Genomic DNA, 21,718 nt, shown 5'->3' on the forward strand with positions numbered 1-21,718 from the left:
AATAACGAGGGGGGAACGTTCCCAATTTGGGGGAGGGAATGAGAAGAATTCTGGACTCTGGCTAAGGGAGAGGTACAGGGGGTTCAGAGCCTTCAATGATGATAAAGTGAAAGGAGAAAAGTCCTTTCAATTAAGAAACTGAAAATTCATCAGGCGAGAGCATATTTCGGCTCAGGGTGGGCCCGATGCAGGGTGGTAGATTGAACGGCTCCAGTCCTGACGTCTCTTGAATCTGCGCCCTGCCACAGTCTCATCTTGGGTGGAGTGCATTTCCTTTCTTAGACTTTGGGCTTGGCCCTGTGACTTGCTGTGACCCTGCAGGCAGGAGGGACGCTGGCCTCCTGTGGGTCCTCTTGTGCCCTTTGGCCACTGCTTCCTCCAGGAGAGGTGTGCCCTAGCCGGTTCTGGGACAGGCCCCCAGTCAGTGAGAGACATGTGGAGCTGAGCCACTAGCTGGCTTCAGGAGTGAAGCCACGTACCAGCTTGAGGCAGATCTCCCCAGCTGCGCCCAGCTTCAGGCCAGCTCAGCCAACTCTCGGACCTGGGAAAAGCAATGTTCTTTGAAGCCAGTGAATATGGAGTAATTTGATACTAAGATACATTGTAGCCAAAGCTAATTAAAAATTGTTTGTGAAAGAATTGGTGGCATGTAAAGGGGAGAAGAAGGTGGAGCTAGAGGCAGCTTTCATCTCTAAACAGGCAGTTACTACCAAATGGCTGGTTGGCCCAGTGGTCTGCTGCCTTTCCTGCCTTGCAGAAATTTACTTCTGGCTTGCTTGACTTAAAATTCAGAGCTAATCTGCCCAGTTTTGGGGTGGGAGAGCTGCTATTTCTAGTTCACAAATATTCTAAATCTGATAATAATTAATCAAAAAATGGACTAGGAAAAGTCAAGTGGTTCTGTGGTTCTAATATTCTAGAATTCTAGAATTCTGGGTAAGTTCCCTTGTAAAATGTAACTCCAGGCATCTGTCTGCCTGGTCCAGTGTTAGTAAGCTCAGGAACTCAGTGAACCCTATAAAAGGGCTGAATGTCAAAGGTCTGGGTTGCCAGGGGTTTCAGGATCTACAGCTGGTCAAACGCTTCCCCTGTAGCTCCCTCTCTATTCAACCCTGCCAGCTCATTACTTCTCCTTCCTTCCAGCCTAGAATTTGTCCCCTCGAAATGTTGGATTGACGTTCTGTGAATTTTTATTTTTATTTTTGTCTTTTTTGGTCCCAGGAATTGACCCCAAGAGTGCTTAACCATGAGTCATACCCCCAGCCCTTTTTATATTTTATTAGAGACATGGTCTCTTTAAGTTGCTTAGGGCCTCACTAAATTGCTGGGTCTGGCTTTGAACTCACGATCCTCCTGCCTCAGCCTCCTGAGCCACCCGCGATTACAGGCGTGCACCACCACATCCTGCAAGGTCATGTGACTATTAAAGATCAACGCTGAGGTTATGAGTCCCGAGACTTCGGAGAGCACCTCAGTTGGGGACTTCAGCCTCTCTGGGATGGAAGGCTCCTCTCTTTGCCAGCATGCATTGAGGACACGTGATCATGTGTTTGCTACATCGGCCATGTTTGTCTTACCTGCCTGTTCACCTGATCTCAGGAAAATCCACTTGGATCATGATTGCTCGAGGGGTGGCTGGATACCCAAGTGAAAATGTCCCGCAACCACTTGGACCGCTTTGAACATTTACATCTAGGGAAGAGTGGTGATTATAACGATAGCAACATGTTCTTGAACACTGAGGGCCAGGGGGCCCTGTGCCAGGTTTCCACCTGCATTATTTCACTGAAGCCTCACCACAATCCTGTGCAGTGGTAACTGCTTTAATCCAGGAAGGTCAAACAACCACTCGCAGTTCCTAAGTGGCTGAGGTGGGTTAGGGCACCGGAGTAGACACTGGGTCACTGATCTTCACTCCTCTGCTAAGAGGTGTTGGCCGAAAGCACGATTTGGGGTATTCTCTTAAAAACCAGGACTCTCCTTGCTACCTACTTGTTTTGTCCACAGTTAGAGACATTGTTAGTCTTAGTCCAAGTTCCTCTTGATAGGGCCCCCCAAACGCCTAAGCCCTTCAAATATAGTGAGGGGTATCCCTGTTCTTTTTTCATTTATCCCTGCCTTACAGGTCCACTCAGGGGCCACTCCCTTGAAGTCCTCCAATAGAACTGGATTTATGCTAGAAATCCAGAAAATTCTAATTTGTTACTAAGCATTCATAAGACAGTAGAAATAAAAACGTTGTGGCCTTTACCCAAATGAGCTCTTCATCTCCACTGAATTTTATCACAATATTGATTTAAAAAATAAATCTCACATATTTAATTTTGATAATTTCTTCTTTCTGAAAATAAAGTATTCCCCTGTGGTTACCTGGGGCCGGGGAGCACAAATCATTGTCTCAGTGATACCAAAAATTGGAAGGAAGTCCACTCTGGTGGTTTTCATGTGGCAAACTGTCTGGGTCCTAACTGATGAGATGAGTCAGGAAGTTAAAAAAAAGAGAAGAAAAGCCTTTCCTTTTAAAAAATACTATGAGAAAAGCATTACTTTTTCTATTTAGAGATGCTTGGGAGACTTCCCCTTTGGTAAATGCCACAAAAGAGTCATTTCTCATGACAACTGAGAGACAGGCTGTAGCTGGGCAAGGACTGTCCTCTGGGCATGCTCAGGAGAGCACTGGAGCCGGGGCCAGTATGTGTGAGACACCAGGAAGAAGAGGCTCAAACACGCCAGCTACCCTGCAAGCAATAATGGAGGTAGGATGAAAGTAAGGATGAGAGTAAAATTCTAAAGGGAAGTAGTTCTTACCACACAGAAACCATAGCGTGCATTCACCATTCCCGCTGGCTTAGCGGAAGGGGTACTAGACCTGGACACATCCTTGAAAATATACTGAAAACGTGCCCATGCCACTTAAGACGATGCTGCACAGAGTGTTTTGAATTTTGAATCTTGAACCTCCTTCACTTATAACGCAAGTGATCTTGAGCGATTTGCGGCAGCTTCAGATGCACTGTTTGCATGGGAGGCAGGACAGCCCATGGAGTATGAGCAAGGGTGCCGGCCACGCCGACGGAACCTGAAATACAACACGCAGACCTCAGGTTTCTAGAGTGACCCCTTGGTTGGCATCAGGGAAGGATGGTGGAGTTTCTGTTACGGAGCTGAAACACACACTGCCAGTTCTCAGAGTGCCTACATTACGCTTGGCACTTTTATATGGTGGCATTGCTGAGGGATCAGGTCCATGGAGGGAGTGGAGAAAGCAAGCAGATCGCCTATGGGACACACCTGCAGGCTTCAGAAGGATTCGACTGAGTGACGCCACTCACGGGGACACCGACTTTGGGTGGGACTTGCTTTCGGATCTTGGTCTTACCTGTGTGGCTTGAGGAGAGCCATTCCAAGCCTCAGATCCCATCCGCAGAATGGGAGCAAAAAGACCACGTAGCAACCCCTTGGAAAGGTTGCAGATGATTATGAGAAATGCCCAGCAGGCGGTAGACATCTGATACACAGCAGCTATAGTCACTTGGCCGGTCACCGCTCCTTCAGAGCAGGGACTGAGTCCCCGGAACCTGTGCTCTTCGCTGTGCTGAGCCCCGTATCTGTCACATGTCAGGCACAGTGAATCTTTGCAGAAGGAAGAAATGACCAAAAAGCTTGCTTAAGCTCTTGACTTTTGCTCTCAGTGTCATCAGACAGAGCTTCTGCCTGACACGGGAGGTTTCTCCCCTGCAGGGCCAACTGAGCAGCACCTCTGACTTCAGAGCATATCTCCAGGACAGATAAATGACAACAGCCATGAACTGGCTGTCAGCAGTATGTGACCATTGATGATACATTCCCATGCCACCCAAACACTGGATGTGTCTCTAGCTTTGGACTCAGTCCTGTACCCGTTTCCCAGGGCCATATTGTCTGACGAGTTGCTTGGAGAAAGTTAGGTCCTCTTTGAACTTGATTTCCTCATACATAAAGAATCACCTTAACTGCTGGTATGAGAGGCATTGAGACTTGTATTCTGCCTGGCATAGCGAGGCAAGGCGGGGTTTGAACCTGGTGTGTGACACTACCACTCAAGCTCTTCACGTGACATTTGACTTCCCAAGGAGTCCAAGCTCAAGGGAGAAAGGAGCCACACCTTACTCAGAACCACTCTGTGTGCACGGTGGCACCAGACATCACACGGGGGCAGAGTGGATGGCCAATCAGTGCTTCAGGTGCTGAGTCGCTCCCAACTGTTACTCAGTTTCTACATGGATCCGGAACATGGCCCCAGGAAAATGTGACTTCAGGCACAAGCAACCATCATGGATTCACAATTGCAAGGCATACCAAAGCAACTCTTTACCTTTTCAATATTAATTAAAGCAACCTAATTAAGATTGCTAGAAAATACAACGCCATGACATCTCTTGGTTTTAATGAGGCTTTAGACAAATCAAGGTTGTAGACGTAACAAAACCCAATTCAGACCAGCCACAAGATGAAGCCCAGGTGTTGGGAAGCCTGTGGCGGGATCAGTCCTCCCAGCAGCTTGATAATGTGATGGACTTTCTGCTTTTCTCTTCTGACGACAGTGCTGCTGCATCTTGGATGGAAGCCATGCTGAGGTGGGAAAGAGGACACACGAGTCTCACCCGAACGGGCACCTGAGCGTCCGCTCCCAGCACTGCAGGGAGCGGCAGCCGACCTAACAGCCTCGCTATCATGTCATAGCAAAATGCGGAGCTTAGGGAGGGACCCTGGCAAGGTTCAGGAACTGACTGGGCGGGGGACTCCTCGGGTTCCATTGCCTCTGCACAGGGGGAGTGGAGTGGGAAAGCAGCCCGTCACTGTGTCTCCAGCGGCCACCAGTGCTCTCGGAAGAGATGTCGCTCAGACTGGATGATATAGTTGGGTTGATTAGTAGCTGATAAAATGGCTTTATGATCTACAAACTGGAGAGAGATGATTATCACCTATGTCAGGACTCTTCCCTTCCTTTACCCTACTGGCCTCTCCTGCTTTAATACAAGGGGGAAAAAATGTCATTTCAGAAAGGATACCAGAATAATAGAGGGAAGGGTCAAAGGGGAGAAAAGAGGAGAGAGAAGGGGGCGGTATCGGGAAACAAAACTGACCAAATTATATTATTATATTGTGGGCATGTACAGATACATAATGACAGATTCTACTCTTATGTATAATTATAATGTACAAAAAGAAACAGAAAAAAACCAAAAATGTGTCATTCCACACACATACACAATATGAATTGCACACTTATACAAATGTTTCACAACCCAGCTGTGGGGCTGTGGAAAGCAGGCCTGTGTCTTACCCATCTTCCCAGCCTTATATATAAGAAAGAGCTCAGTTTTCAATATTAGTTAGTAATCAATTAATGAGGAGAAGTTTCAGGAAGGATTTCAAGTCTTCACATGTGTGAAAAGAAAACTTCCTAACAGTAAATGCATTATGTAAACCACTCACCATCTTTGCCCCTGAGCTGTGAAGGGGATGGACATTGGATTAATGTACAATTAAGGATCTCTGTGATCCTTGAATGTGATGATTTCCTGAGCTTACCAACTGTGTGCACTTTGAGATGGAGGCCCAGACGTCTCCCAAGTAGAGGTCAGGATTCTGGATGATGAGAAGGCACTGGGGTAAACGGTCTGTTTCCTGGGAATCTGGTCCTGCCTCTCAGGGCCCTGACCTCTACAGAGGGAGCATATTCCATTCTCCTTGCCAGCAGTGAGGACTGGTCCTTGTTGATTGGGAGCTGGAGTGAACTTGGCATTCTCTGTCTGCTTATACATCAGATGCCAAGATAACAAGAAACATGACTGCAGGAAGTTTCATGAGCCAGCGTAGTTCTGGAAATGGGGAGGGATTTCTTATCAGGAGCAATCTTTAGCTCAAGTGCTCTTTAGGAAAGAATAAATAAGAGCTGAAGTCGACATGGCAGACACTCAGTGGTTACCTAGTGCTGACGCTGGGCAGGCTCTCTGGCTAGAGGGATCGTGCACCCTTTGGAGATCAGGTTCAGCCTACAGTAAAGTTTGGAGTTTGGTTAGATATTTGCAAAACACACACTTGCACACACGCATACACACACACTGCAAAACAGCATCCTCCATAACAAAGGGGAGGCTAGGAAACCTCACCTGGGAATCTGCTGCACACACCACACCCTTCTTGCTGGGCCCACAGGGCCATGTGTACATTGGGACCACCACTAGTGGACCAAGAAAATCATTGAATTCTGGAGCAGAAGGATCCTTTTTGGACCCTAGTTCAGGATCAAAAAGAACCTCAACTGTGTCTTTTTTTTTTTTTAATTTATTTTTATTGTAAACAAATGGGGCACATCTTGTTTCTCTGTTTGTACATGAAGTAGAGGCGTACCATTTGTGTAATCATACATTTACATAGGGTAATCGTGTTTGATTCATTCTGTTATTTTTTCCTCCCCCCCACCCCTCCCACCCCTCTTTTCCCTCTACACAGTCCCTCCTTCCTCCATTCTTGCCCCCCTCCCACCCCCCATTATGTGTCATCATCCGCTTATTGGCAAAATCATTCGTCCTTTGGTTTTTTGAGATTGGCTTATCTCACTTAGCATGATATTCTCCAATTTCATCCATTTGCCTGCAAATGCCATAATTTTATTATTCTTTATGGCTGATCAACTGTGTCTTAACCCAACGTCCATCCTCTTCAGAGCTAAGTGATTGAAGGCACCTAGGGGAAGGTTGAGAGGGGGATCAGCCCTCTCATTTGATTCCAGGATCCATACTCTGTCCACCCTACTAGAAGTGACTTTCTTAAATTCTTTAATTCTCCCAAACATTCCATGCAATATCAGTGTATTTGATTTTAACATCTCTTTCCCCTGCCCCGCCTCTCCTCCAGGGAAGAATAAGCACAGAGAAATGAGAAGGAAGAGTCTTGATTTTCTACTGGAACCTTAAACTGCTAAACGCTCAAAAGAGTCCATGTCACCAGATGAGCACAGTCCAAGGTGGGTGGAGATTATTTTCAAGGGGCCTCATGAGGACGGAGTTCAGGGGAGAACCAAGGACTGGCTGTAGGTGAGGAGCCGTGGTCTTGGGTCCAGTTCTAATATCCAGGTCTGTGAACAGCCGGAGGCAGTCTCTCTTGGCTCCAGTTCCTGGCCTTACTAAGTAGCCCTTTCCAGAATACTTAAAACTTGAGAATTATCAAGGATTCCCAACTTTTTACCTTTCCAAGTAGGGACAGTCAAAAGAAAGTTTGCTGCAAGTAAGCAAGAAACCCCAACACTGTCACCAAGCGGAATCGTCCCTTTATAAATGAAAGGAGCAGTAGCACCAAAAGCAAGACCATAAACTTTTATCCTAAAAAATAAAATTTGGAGCTCAACTTAATGTTAAAACCCTCACCATTTCCCCCTTTGTGCCTCCCTCCTCTATGGGCAAGTGCCCTGGGCTTTATCCAGGAACATCAGTGGTAGCTCCTCTCGCATTTCTGTCCAGTGCCCTCACTGCCATGCTGTGACGCTGAACCTGACCCTGGCCAGTCCACTGGACATCAAGAGGAACATTCCAGGGTGCAGAGGGGAAGGGAAGCCACACAGAAGAGCAGAGAAGTCCAGCCTGGAGAAAATGCTCCAAGTTCATTATCAAGCAATTACTCCATGCTGGCTCCTTTTCCAGGTGAGCAAGCTGCACAGTGAACAAAGCACACACAGCTGGCCTTCCAGAGCTCCGCCTCATCTTCCAGCTAAGGGAACCAAGTCACTAATGCGTGCAAAAGCAAGAAAAGCTAGGTTCGTTACACTGGCATAAACGTCACCAAGGGAAACAAAGCGGGTGAGTGTGATGGCGGAGCCCGCGGAGAACGATCAGGGAAGGTCAGCCTGAGCTGGTCCAGAGGGAAGGGAGGGAGGCAGCCAGCACCTGCAGAAGAAGCTGCTGGCACAGAGAACAGCAAGCAGAGGCCCCAGACAAGCATGTGCTCTGCAGACTCAGGAAGCTGTGCCCAGAGGTAAGGAGAGAGAAAATGAAGGCAGAGGTAGCTGGGAGCCAGGTCCCAGGGGACCTCATAAGCTCCCGTTGGAGCCAACTTTCCTGAGTGGAAGGTGAACCATTAGAGGACATTGATCAGAAGAGTGACAGAGTCTAACTTAAGTTTTAATGAAATCTCTCTGGCTTCTATATAAAGAGATGTCATGTGGACACAAGAAGCAAGGAATTGAGTTGATCCTAGAACTTCCAGTCTGGAAAATGATAAAGAGTATCTGTAACACGGAGGGAATGGAGGTACCTTGTGTTTTTGACACAGCTTTTGGAGTTGGGAAAATAAGGAAATAATATACTCTTCAATGGGAAGACGGCTAAGGTTCAAAAATAACTATGAAACACACACACACACACACACACTAATTTTATACACATAAAATATTTCTCTGTGACTTACTACATACACCTTTATCAATGTTTTATATTTTTAGGTTCTTTAAGACTTTCTTTTGCATTTTTATTTTATTAGTTATTACTTTATATAATCCATGGGAATCCTGTATATTAGTCAGGATGGGCTAGGTTATGCTGTGGTAACAAACATATAAATCTCTTGATGAATTAATGCTATAAAAACATATAGCAAATGGGAATCAGCATCTTATGGTCTCATCTTGGTTACCAGAGACCAGACTGAGAGATGCTCCATCTTAACATTCAGATCCACAATTGCTGAGGCAGGAAAAGGATACTTGATGACTTCTATACTGGCTTTTACAGCTTCTACACTGCTTTCCTCTCGTTTCACTGGTGTGGGTCATATGGTCATGCCTAACTCCAGATGGGGCAGAGATGACTCTTCTTCTATGCACCTAAAAAATAAGAAAGGGAAGAGGGATGCTCCCAAGGACTCCTATAGCCTGGCTCTCTATTTCTTAGGGGGCCTAGATTTTCCTTGCCCTCATCTTTCCAGTTTGTGCTTCCTCATGCTAGTTTTCATTGTTTGTCTCAACTGGAAATTTTATGACCTGTAAACTTCTGAATCACACCACTCACATGACATTGCTCATTGCCTTGTGCATACGCAGAACTGGTATCTGCTATTCTGAATGGACACACACACACACACACACACACACACACACACACACACATTTTACCCTGCTAGGATAGTCTTTGTAGCCAGGAAATCAACCCAAGGAGGTCCTGGGAAAAATATCTCCCAGAGACAAAAAAAAAAAAAAAAAAAAAAGTCCTCGTTTCCTTCAGATCTCCTCTGTTTCTTTTAGACCCATTCTGTTCTTCGATGGTCTCTTATTATCTACCTCCACACCCACTTGGGTTTTCAAAGACTGTGGCAGTGCCAGCAGAAAATTCCAGATTCTCTCTCCCACCTGTTTGCTTGCTAGCAATGGGAAACCTTTCCTCTGTGGACCAGAGTGTTCATGAGTGGCAAGGTGCTGTCTTGTGCAGTAGGAATGGGCTTGTAGCTCTGAAGACATTGTCTCACAAAAGCAGTTCTGATCTCTCAGGTCAGGAACTGATATCCACATGTCGTCTCATGATGAGTGTTTCAGACCATCTGATCCATTTTTCTTGGAGACATTTCAGAGATTTGACTATGTGACAATGACAGGAACAGACATGGACTAATTAGCTGAAGCCCCACAAACGGGGACCTACCTTTGCTGATTTGTTAAAATCATCATCTGAATTATTGGAAGTAATGTCTCCTCCACAGGAAGACAAAAATCACGTGACCTCACTCACGTGGAATCTAAAAACATTGATCTCCTGCAGGTAGAGAATAGAATAGCGTTTACCCTCAGTTCTGGTGTTCCACAGTTAACAATAAGGTAATGCATTTCAAAATAGCTAGAAGATAGGATTTCGAGTCTTCTCACCACAGACTTTTTGGTGTTTGAAGTGAGGGATAGGTGAATTACCCTGATTGGATCAGTACACAATGCATACATGTATCAAAATATAACGTGTACAATGGTTATGTGTCAGTTAAAAATAAAATAAAGCTTCAAGAAAATCGAGTCTCGGCTTAGTTAAGTGGCAGGTGTTAGAGGTTGCCGTTTTGCCTCCAGCACTTCCTTAGGAGGAGGGTAAATGCACCAAGTCAGCAGGTGGAGACTTTTCCTTTCCCACACTGCATCACGGTGTGGCCAAGTCCACGCTGTCCATAAAAATCACAGCGGACTGTGCTTTCTGTCCAACAGGTGGCAGTGTTGTCTCACGAATGGCCTTAGGACCCAGGGCAGCTGAGCTGTAGCCCCTGGTTCTGGCCTTTGTTGTTGGCACTTTTGTTGAGTTTTTGATCCCACCTATTTTTCACAGGACAGAGCAGACCTGAGAAGTGCCCAGTGTTCCTTTCCGGAAGCACTTTGATTTTGAGAAGACACCCTCGACTGAGGAGTGAGTTCAGTTCCCGGTCACATTACTCACAAGTGATGAGAAACATTTCACTATCCCCTTGCTCCCCATTCCTCTCGACCAACTGGGAAAGAATTCTTTGTTTTTTTTCCTCATTTCTGTCAGTGATCAATTGAACCATAATTTGTACTACCTGAATTGACCATTAATTAAGTAGATCACTTGTACAGTGAGACTGTGGCAGTTACAGAATCTGGCTCTCCAGTTGGCTATACAGCTCAAAAACCAGAGAACTACAAAAGAAAAAGAAGACCCTATCTTTATTCTCCAAAATTCTAACAATCTAATTGGTAAGATAAATATTCATATTCCACTAGCAATCATCTAGGCAGGATGCTCTTATTTTGGGAAATTATTAGTTAAAAATGAAAACCATGACCCAGTAATGTCACCACTGGGTATATATATGCAAAGGTAAAGGGATCAGTGTGTCAGAGGGGCCACCACACTGTGTGCTCGTTACAGGGCCACACACGACAGCCACACCGTGGACTTAGCCTACGTGTCCGTCAAGAGAAGACTGGGTTGAAAATGTGGTGTATGCACACAGTAGAGTACAATCCTGACTCGGGGAACAAATTCTGCCATTTGTGAACCACAGATGACCCTGGAGGACACCATTAGGTGAGATCAACCAAGCCCAGAAGGACAAATGCCACCTGGTCTTAGTCCTGGTAGAATCTAAACTAGTTGGTCTCCCAGAGGTAAGAGCAGGGCGGTGGTCACCAGAGGCTGGGACAGCAGGGGAAAGGGAGATGGCCCTTAGGGGCAAGGTTACAAATGGATCCGAGGAGAGAGTGCTGGGGTCCTACTGCACCATCTGACAACTGAGGCCAACACTTGGCTAGGCATTAACCATTCTCTTTCTATTACTTTTATTTCCTATGGAGTTCCATTCATTGTCCTTCCTAACAAAATATAAATGCATTCACCTCCCAGATCCTGGAAAATAAGCATAGAGATTGGGGTAAACATGGATTTATTAATTTCACATAGACAACTAAACTCCAGAACTCTAGGGGTTTACTAAGCATCCCAAAAGTGTGAGACTTTGCCCACAAGGGACATCAGTCACATTCCACCATGCATTTCAGTAAAAGTTAAATCATATTTACAACTCTGTTGTTTCCCTTTTTGGGGAAAAATATATTTTCAGCTGTGGGAAGAGGGACCAAATGACTAAATAGGTGTTCTAAAATTTTTGTTCTTTCTGATTCACACCACAAAGGCTTTAAAGTGGGGAAACTTACAAAAAATACGAAAATAACACACACACACACACACACACACACACGCACACTCCTCCACACAATTAACAGTAGTTAATGTTTTTCTGTCCTTAAAGAAACAAAAATCATGAACAACATCTATAACATTTTGGGGCCTGAAAGCAACATAGAGAGCTTTAGTGCAGACAAAAATAAAATTCCTGAGGGTGACGGGATTGAGGGTGGAAAGCAAAAACTAAAATAGAAAAATTCAGGCATGTTTGATTTCTATTCATGGCATAGGTTAGCAAGAGAGGAAAATAAATGATCTTATTTAGAAATTTACCAAACCCTCTGACAGCTCATTTCATAAACTTGCAAGTATTTTTCCTCATTGTTGAGGAATGGGATACGCTGGTTAATACTTGCCACGGGTACTTATTAACTCAATGCAGCTGAGTTTCAGGATTCTTAATTAGGCATCTGGCCACTTTACATGGGGGCTGAAAAAAATTTATTTTTTAAGGGAAGTGACTAAGTGCTGTAAATATACATTTTAAATTTCTGCTAAAATACTGGAAGAAATATTACTGCTCTCCATTTTAGCAAATTAGACCTGTAATAAATCGCCAGAATTCTGTAGTTTATTTGTCTGGAATTAAATTAATACCTAAATGTTTGCCCAAAACTCAAATTATAGTTCAAATAATAAAATTTCTTTCTTAAAATTCCCATGCTTAGTTCCAACTGATTGAGAGATAATGCCTTCCTATTAATACTTTAAAAATGAAACAAAACAAAGGAGAAAAAAACTTGGACATAATTTTAGACTCACATTGGGGAGAGATTCGTGGTTCCCTAGATTGCTTAAACTCGGATTTTTACGTGCCTGGTAAGTATCTCCATAGTTTCGTTCATTCCATTTTCTGATCAAAGAGAATAAAATATATAGTCAACAGGGTACAGGAAATAGAACGTCGCCTTGAGGATCTTCAAGTTTCTCTGTTTTCTGGGAAAACCCTAAAGCCAAAAATCTAGTTTTACTTCTTACCACTGGGAATATCCTTCAGAAGTTTCTAGATACTTCCTAAGATAAATGATATCTTCTTGAGGCAATGTGGGATGAGAAAGGGGAGAGTTGGAGCATGCATTTCAACAAGGCCATCTGAAAACGCGTTATGGTTTAGGTTTTGGGGTCCTCCAAAGCTCACGTGTGAGACAATGCAAGAAATTTCAGAGGTGAGCCGATTGGTCTATGAGAGCCTTAACCTGACTTAATCCACTGGAGTGGATTAACCAGGTGGTGACCGTAGGCAGATGGGGATGGATGGAGGAGGGGGGCACTGGGGTGTCTTTGGGGTTTATATTCTGTCCCTGCTAAGTGGAGCTCTCTCTGCTTCCTGGTGCCATGTCCTCAGCTGCTTTCCTCCACCATGTCCTTCCACCATGATGCTCTGCCTCAACTTGTGCCCACAGCAATGGAGTCTGCTGACCATGGACTGAGATCTCTGAAACTGTGAGCCTCAAATAAACTACCCCTCTAATTGATCTTGTCCCCTCTTTTTGTCACATCAGTGAAAAACTGACTGAAAGAAGATGCTTGCGCTCTCTCTGGAAGATGCCACGCTCACTTGTGTCATCTGTGATAAAAGAACCTTTAAGGAAGTATATTCTCTATCCCAGCTCAGTGGGGCATGCCTGTCATCCCAGCAGCTGGGGAGGCTGAGGCAGGAGGGTCACGAGTTCAAAGCCAGCCTCAGCACAAGCTAGGTGCTAAGCAACTCAGTGAGACCCTGCCTCTAAATAAAATACAAAATAGGGCTGGGGATGGGGCTCAGTGGTTGAGTACCCTGAGTTCAGTCCCTGGTATTAAAAAAAAAAAAAAAAAAAAAAAAAAGTATATTCTCTCTTCTATTTCACTCCTCTCTCTATTTATTAGAGTTTCTATTCTATTTATTAGAGTTTTATAGTTACATATAGTGGTTGGGTTCATCCTGACAAACTCATACATACATGGAATTCAATTTCAGTTCTTATCCCTCTTTCTCCCTCCCCTCTCCCAGTCTCTTCTCTTCTCTACTAGACTTCCTTTTATTCCTCTATTAATTGGTATCTGATTGGTTCTTTATGTTAGCCTGTCCTTCCCTCCCCCTTTCCTTTATTTTCCTCTAGCTTCCACATGAGAGAAAACATTCAACCTTTGAGTTTCTGAGTTTTGCTAATTTTACTTAATATGATACTCTCCATTTCCATCCATTTACAGGCAAATTCCATAGTTTCATTCTTTTTTATGCCTGAGTAGAAATCCATTGTATATATCTATCTATATATATATACACCACAATTTCTCAATCCCTTCATCTATCCATGAGCATCGGGACTGATTCCATCATAATTTAGTTATTGCGAATTGAGCTGCTATAAACTTTGATGTGACTGTATTGCTATCGTATGCTGATTTTAGGACTTAAAAAAGCATGTTCTCTTTGATTCTCAAATTTTACCTCTGAGTTTATCTCTAGGAAACAAATGGATTTTCTTACAAGGATCTATGTATCAGGATACTCATTACAATGTTGTTTATAGGAACCAAGAATTCAAAGTAGCCCAGAGCCAATCAATAGGGGTTGATTAAATTTTATCTGATCATCCAGAAGGGTACAACCACTCGAAAGATGTCTACCAACTTAAAGAATGACTGGCCAAAGAGATTACAAGTGTCAATGCCTTTGTAGAAAGAAATGTGAACTTAGGTGTGTGTGCATGAGAAGTCAGGGAGAGATTGTATACTCGAAGTCAGCCATGGTTTTGTCAGAGTATGACAGACCTTTTTATCTTCTTCATTATTGTTATACTTTATATATTTTTATATATGTATTATATATATAAAATAAACACATGCTATATAATAAACACATGTGGCACCATGTGTTTCAGTGGCTGGAAACAATGTGTATAATTGAACCCCACTGTAATTTCAATAAGAATCTCCTTGTTTGTTTCTTGTGACCAGTCTTCTTAGTGCTTATTCACATATGAAGTTTTGTCTTGCATAAATCAACTCCTCCTTCATCTCCAGAACTCTTGATTTCTGCCACAAGACTCCAGTCATTCATACAAAAGAGCGGTGCACTTCTACATACCCAGCTTCTAAGGACAGAAGCTTGGAGTTGCTCTTGACTCTGCCCTCCCATGCTGAACACCCAACCCAGAGCAAGTCTTGGTTGTTTCTTTAGTGGAATCTGAAATGTGATCCAAGCAAAACCGACCCACACCACAAAGGCACGAGCGAAGGTATTTGGTTGATGTAAGTATTCTACGTTGTGATTACGGTAATGATCACTTGACCGTATATACTTGTCAAAAATTATCAAGGGACTGAGAATGTGCGCTCAGTGGTAGTGTTTGCATACCATGCACGAAGCCTGAGTCTGATCCCCAGCACTGAAGAAAAAGTTATCAAAACATATACTCAAATGGAAGAATGTTCTACGTGTAACTTACACTCAAGAAAGCAGACCTAAAATTTTTCTCTTGCCTGAGAATTTGCATTCAATTTACAGGGCTTGCTTTTTGTGCAGTTTCCAATATTTTTAATGTTTCTGTCCTTCCTTTTCCATTTGGATCTGGATTATATCTTCTCAAAAAGGCTGCAAGTGCATGAAGGCGTCTCCCGGCTTGGTCACATCTGAAAGAATCTGCTTGTCCACCAGGTCCTGAGTCTCATGATCTACCTTCCAGCTGCCCTCTGCTGAGAGTGCGTGGTGGGGCGGTGCCATCTCATCCTGAAGCTCCTGCAACTACGGTCCCTCCCTCAGAAACAGGGTCCCCACACGAGGGTCTCCACACTGTCAGCTCCACACCCCGGCCAGTTTTTACTTTTTAATCATTTTATGTCACTGTTTAAGTGACACAATATTTGGACATACTCATGAGGAACAGTGCAGTGTTTTGATTCATGTCTATTTTGGGTTATTCAGGACACATTTGTCCTTTCTTAAGGCTGCGTAGATTCAAAATCCTCTTTTCTAACTACTTTGAGATACGTGTAGGGTGAATATGACTAAGAACAGTGTTTTGGGTATCTCAGTTTGATTTTGAGGACCAGTCAAGCCTCTGGGAATGCCCTGGGGCCCACACTAGGAGCAGTTTGCACTTTAACATGAGTTAGCAAATAAGGGCTTTCCAGGTTCCAACGCCCCATGCAAATGCAGCGTAAGTTAAGGGAAAGGAGTGAATCCAGAGAAGGAAGAGCTTGCAACAAGACCTGAGACGAAGCATTTGGGGGAAAATGGTAAAAATAAACATTGGGTATATCCCTGGCTGCTTTTCCTCCTCCTCCTCCCTAAGTACAGGTCTATACAGTAGTGCTCCCTTATCCCTAGGGAACACATTCCAAAATCCCCAGTAGATACCAGGAACTGTGGATAATACCAAACCCTATACATGTTATGCTTTTTCCAATACATGCACCATGTGATCAAGTTTAATTTTTAAATTTGGCATGGTGAGAGATTAACAATGATTAATAATAAAACAGAACAATTATAATAATATATTGTGATGAAAATTATGAGTGTGTTCTCTCTCTCAAAATGTGTTACGGTGCTTCTACCCCTTCACTTAAAAGAAGCAGTTAATGTCTTTTTTTGGCATTTGGAATTGCCAGCATCACTATTCCTGTGATTTGGGACTGTTATTGGGTAAAATAAAGGTTATTTGTATAGAGCACTGTGATACTATGACATTGACCTGCTAACAGATGGCTACTGACAGGAGGGTAGCATACAGCATGGATATACTGGATGGAGGGACAATTCCTGCTTGGGACAAGGTCTGAGATTCCATCACTACTCAGAACACTGCACAGTTGAAAACTTCTGAAGTGCTTATTTCTGGAATTTTCCATTTAATATTTTTAGACTGTGGTTGACCAGGGGTAACTGAAACTGAGGATGAAGAGGACTACTGTGCATCTTTTCTACAATATCCCCCTTGACAATTCCATTTAGTCTTGTGTACTATACATATCATCCACTCCAATAACCAGCACATCTATTGTCCAGTCCTCCCTTCATTCCAGAATATCAGTTCTCGGAATCTCACACTCACATCTCTAAATTCCCGTGTCTTCTCTTCCCAGTCGTGTTCATTGTCCTGGCTTCTGTGACGACTCTCCCTGCCTGGCACCTGCGTGGCCAGAGAGCAGCACCTGACAAGCAGACCTCCTGAAGCCCTCGAGTACCATCGAGCACCATCCCATCCTCTCCAAACTTCCTGTCACGACCCCAGTTCAGTCACCTGCTGCTTTTCTGTAGTTTGTGGCAATAATCTCCTCTCTGGTCCTCAGCTTCCTCTTCCTCCTGTTTTTCTCTTTTCTAATGATGCCCTACTAGGCTAGGCTAATGCAATCCTCTGGCCAAGAAACTTTTCATGTTTTCTTTTAGCTTCAAGAATAGAGTTCAAGCTCCTTGACCAGCCTTTTGAGATCACAATGTGTCCTAAACGTGATTTGTGAACCCCATTTCCTGGTATGGCCCTAGTCTCCCAACCCCCAACTTTCCTACTGGAAGGAGTCCCTGGGCTTTATCTGCTGCCTCCACTCTGGAGCTGATGGTTTGCTCATGTGTTTGCCCTGTGCCCCCAAGTCGGTTGCTGGCTTTTGGAGGGAGTCCCTCTGGCTGGTTCATCTTTGTAACCTCATAGTGCCTAGCTTCATGCAGAGTTGAACATAAATGAACATTTGTTTGTTTAATGAAGGTCACAGGGGAGAGAAATGTAAATCGAACAGAAATACAGAAATTTAGATGTGAGCCATTGTTTAGCACATCTATTACTATTTGGTCAATTTGTGTGTGTGTGTGTGTGTGTGTGTGTGTGTGTGTGTGTGTGTGTGTGTGATTTTCACTCATTTCCCCTTCACTGAAATTCTTTTTATACCATTCAGTTGCTTAATCATTGATAAAGGATTCTTTTTATGCGTGAATTATGGAGCACAGGGGTAACTTTCAGAGGCCGGATGAAAGTGCAGATTCAGAGGGGCACTACCATTCCTGGTGGACATACGCATGTGTGTTCAGGATCTTCCACACACTCCGGGCTCAGGTGGAAAGCTGGCGGTCACTGGGGACTTGCAGAACAGGACTTTTCAATTTAGGCTGCATTGGGAGATTGGCCTATGTCTACATTCTCTCTTTTCAATTTTTTTGTTGTTGTTGTTGTTGTGGATGGACACAATGTCTTTATATTATTTATTTATTTTTTTATGTGGTGTTGAGGGTTGAACCCAGGGCCTCCCCCATGCTGGGCAAGCTCAGCATAATCCAGCTATTTAAAAAATATATTAAAAATTGTTAAACAGGGCCAGATTTAAGGGTAAATTGGCCCTTTACTGTAAACAAAATATTGGAGAAACTTAGAGCAAAACTGATCTTGGGTATTTTCAAGCAACATTTTCATTATGCTCTCAAAAATCTGAAATCTGGAAATGTAAATCACTGGGCCAAAGAACTTGGTTCATCAAAAGGACCAAGACAGGGACCAGGCTCCTGACTCCCCAGCCAGTGACCCTCAGGGTTTTGAGAGACTTTGGAGTAAAACAGTTTCCTGAAAATGGTTTCCCCCATTTCTCCCTTTACACAAAACAGTAGTGAGAGCAATCCTTCATAATGCCGCCATTTCTTGCTGTGCGGCAGGCGCTGAGACGTGTCGCACCTGTGTAACTCTGTTAGTCCCACAGCTGCCCTCTGAGATCCTAGTCTCCTCTCACAGATGACGAAACTGAGCTGCCAGGTGCGGAAAACCGGGCTGCTTGCCGACAGGGCTGCTTCAAGCGGCTTGCTGCGTGGCTTCTCTTACAGGAAACCGAGGCTTCTTTGTCTTTTTGCTTACCGAAAACCGCCGCTCCTCGTGCTTACGGCCCGACCAGTGGGACAGAAGACACGTACTCTTTAGAAGTTCATGAAGCAGCTTCCCGTTTATTCAAATAACACCCTCAATATATAAGCAGTCTCATGCATAAGCAATTGTAACCAGATATGTCCATCCAATCCTGTTAAAGGTCAAGCAATCACTTGCTTGAGCATACATGTAAAGTATATCTGTCCACGAGCTAGGCAGCTGAACTGATTATAATACAGCCAATTGTAAATGCTTCTGCCCTTCTCCAGGCATAATCAGGGCGCCGTTTGCTCTCTGCCAGTTGCCATCTTTGGATGCATGTGGCATAACCCTGGCCCCGGCTTCCGCCCACCACAGCCAGGTAACCGCAGGGCCTCTCAAGGAGTTCACCGTTCAGCCCAGGAGGAAGACGCCGCCTCAGGGTTCCACTGAGATGTCCCTGTCTATCAGATCATGGAGTGACGCTCACCCTTCTTCTTGGACTTGGCTTGCCGCAGGAGTCTCCTGTGTCCTCCCCCACTGGCTGCCCCTGGATCCTGGCTCTCTGTAACATTGATGTCCATGCCTCTGTCCTGTTCTCAGTACTTACTAGTCAGTCCTTACCACACACACTGGGACCCACCACGTAGTCAACACATAGGTTACCAAACCAGAGCAGATGCAGGCGGTGACGGGCGGCACCACATTCCTTCAGAAGAGAACTGGGCAGAAATAATGATGGGGGGCCTTCAGCATCGGGCTGAATCTGGAGGCCTGAGGTAGGCTTATTTCCTCCGCGCTGGGATCCAATTTCAGGGGCTCCCACTCAGGCCTGGCTCTCTGTGGGGCTCAGGTGAGGCCAACTTTACCTCCCCGTGGTCTTTTAGTGGAAATCTGAACAGCTTACTCAAGTCTGTTCCCCAGCATGTCGGGATGGGCCCTGCTTGAATCTCATGGAACTCGTTTCTGTGTAGACTGTTGTCACCAGGAATGACACATGTCAGGAGTTTCAAAGTCTGCCCCCCCGACCTTCTAATTACTCAAAACACACCCGCTTTCCCAGTACCCCCATTCTTGCCCTGGCACCCACTTCTCCCACCCTGCTTGTCATTTGGCACTGGGAAGAAGTGGTTCAGGAGAAGCCTGAACGCAGTGACTCTGGTCACCATCTTAATAACTTATTAGCTGCCTAATGTGGACCTCACTTGATTTCTCAAAATCTCATTTTTCTTAGGTTAAATAGGTGTAATAATAGTGCCCACCTTATGGGACTTTTGTGATGTTTAAATTGGGCAACACAGTGCATACCATACCGCCACTGCTTAATAACATAGCAATTATCATTATTACTCTATCATGATTTTGTCACCCAGTAGACTAAAGCCTGCAGGAAGGACACGGAGCAGAAAGAAGTCTAGGGGTGGATAATGAACAGAGAGGCCGAGGACACACGGGACCATGGTGACCTGGGAGGAGCCTCCTGCTCATTTCTTGCCAGCTCGGATCCTGAAATGCCTACAAATCTTGGACTATGAACAAAGCTTCAGCTGTTCACAATTTGCAATCAAAATGCAGGTATTAAATCAAGGTTGGAAAGGGATATTCAGTCATCTTTCCGTCTCCTTTCTACATAAGGTCAGATAAGAAACAGGATGCAAGGAGATGGAGGGAAGGGTTGAGGGGGATTCATGCACTTACACACCAGACTGCTCTGCACAGATGTGGCTGCTGGCCAAGAAAAGACTAGGATCTCTCCTCCACTTCACCCTGGGAAAAGCCACAGGTAACAGCCTACCACTCAGTTTCATTATCCATTCTTCCATTGACTAAACACAGGCTGGTTCCGTGGTTTGGCTATTGTGAACTGTTCTGTTATAAACATGGGTATGCATGTATCCCTGTAGTAAGATGACTTTAATTCTTCAGGAAAAATACCGAGAAGTATTATAGCTGTGTCACATGGTGGTTCCGTGCCTAGTCTTTGGAGGAATGTTATACTGATTTCCATAGTGGTTGTACTAATTTGCAGTCCTATCAACAGCGTGAAAGCGTTCCTTCCCTCCACATCCTCTCCAGTATTTCCTATTGTTTGTATTCTTCATGGTTGCCATTCTGACTGGAGGGAGATAACTTATTTAATTTTGATTTGCATTTCCCTAATTGCTAAAGATGTTAAACACTTTTTTATATATTTGTTGGCCATTTATATTTCTTCTTCTGTGAAGTGTCTGTTTAGTTCATTTGTCCATTTACTAATTAGTTTATTTTTGATGTTAAGTCCTTTGGGTTCTTTATATATTCTGCGTATTTATCCTCTGTCAGAAGAGTAGCTGATGAAGGTGTTCTCCCACTTTGTAGGTTCTCTCTTCACACTCTTGTTTTCTTTGCTGTGCAGAAGCTTGTCAATTTGATGCCATTCAATTTATTAACCCTTGGCATTATTTCTTGAGCTTTAGGGGTCCTATTGAGAAAGTTGTCGCTCTTTCCTCAAAGAGTCAAAAACCCATCTTTCACCTAACTCGCTAGAATGGAACACAGACTCATTGATTAATGTACTCAACAAATATTGATTTGTTAGGTTTGGGGTGCTCAACATGGGGATATATCAATGACCAAAAGAGTCACAAGTCTTTGCCTGAGAAAAGTAGTGGAAGGATCAGAGATTTAGGCAGGGCGGATAGAGAGGGAGGGGAAGTGGAAGGTCTGGGTGTGGAGGTTGATGTAAATACTTGATTTTACTTTGAATGACATGGGAGAGCACTGAAGGTTTTGCACAGGGGAGTGACATTATCTGACATTTTAGGATTACTCTGGTTACCGTAGTGAGAATAGGTTAAGGAACCTCATGGGCAGAAGCAGGGAGGGAAGCCCATAAGACAGGTGATCTGAGCAGGACCTGATGGCAGTTTGCATTAAGAATGGCAGGTGGGGGGTAAGAATTGGGATGCAGTCACTCTACAAATCACATTTAAAACTTTGAGGACAAATGAGGTCTTCAGGTGTTTGAGCATATCAAAGAAGAGTCCAATGGCCAAAGCCTGGGGCAACCCACACTTAGAGACAGTGGATGAGGGAGATGTGCAGGAGACTGAGGAGGAGCAGACAGAAAGGCAGGAGGTGTCTTGGAAGCCAGCTGAAGTCGGTGAGCATGCTGCTGTTTACCAAGAACTGAGACAGGATCCTTGGACAGGCAAACGT

The sequence above is a fragment of the Sciurus vulgaris genome, assembly GCF_902686455.1.
Source record: "Sciurus vulgaris genome assembly, chromosome: 12".
NCBI lineage: Eukaryota > Metazoa > Chordata > Mammalia > Rodentia > Sciuridae > Sciurus > Sciurus vulgaris.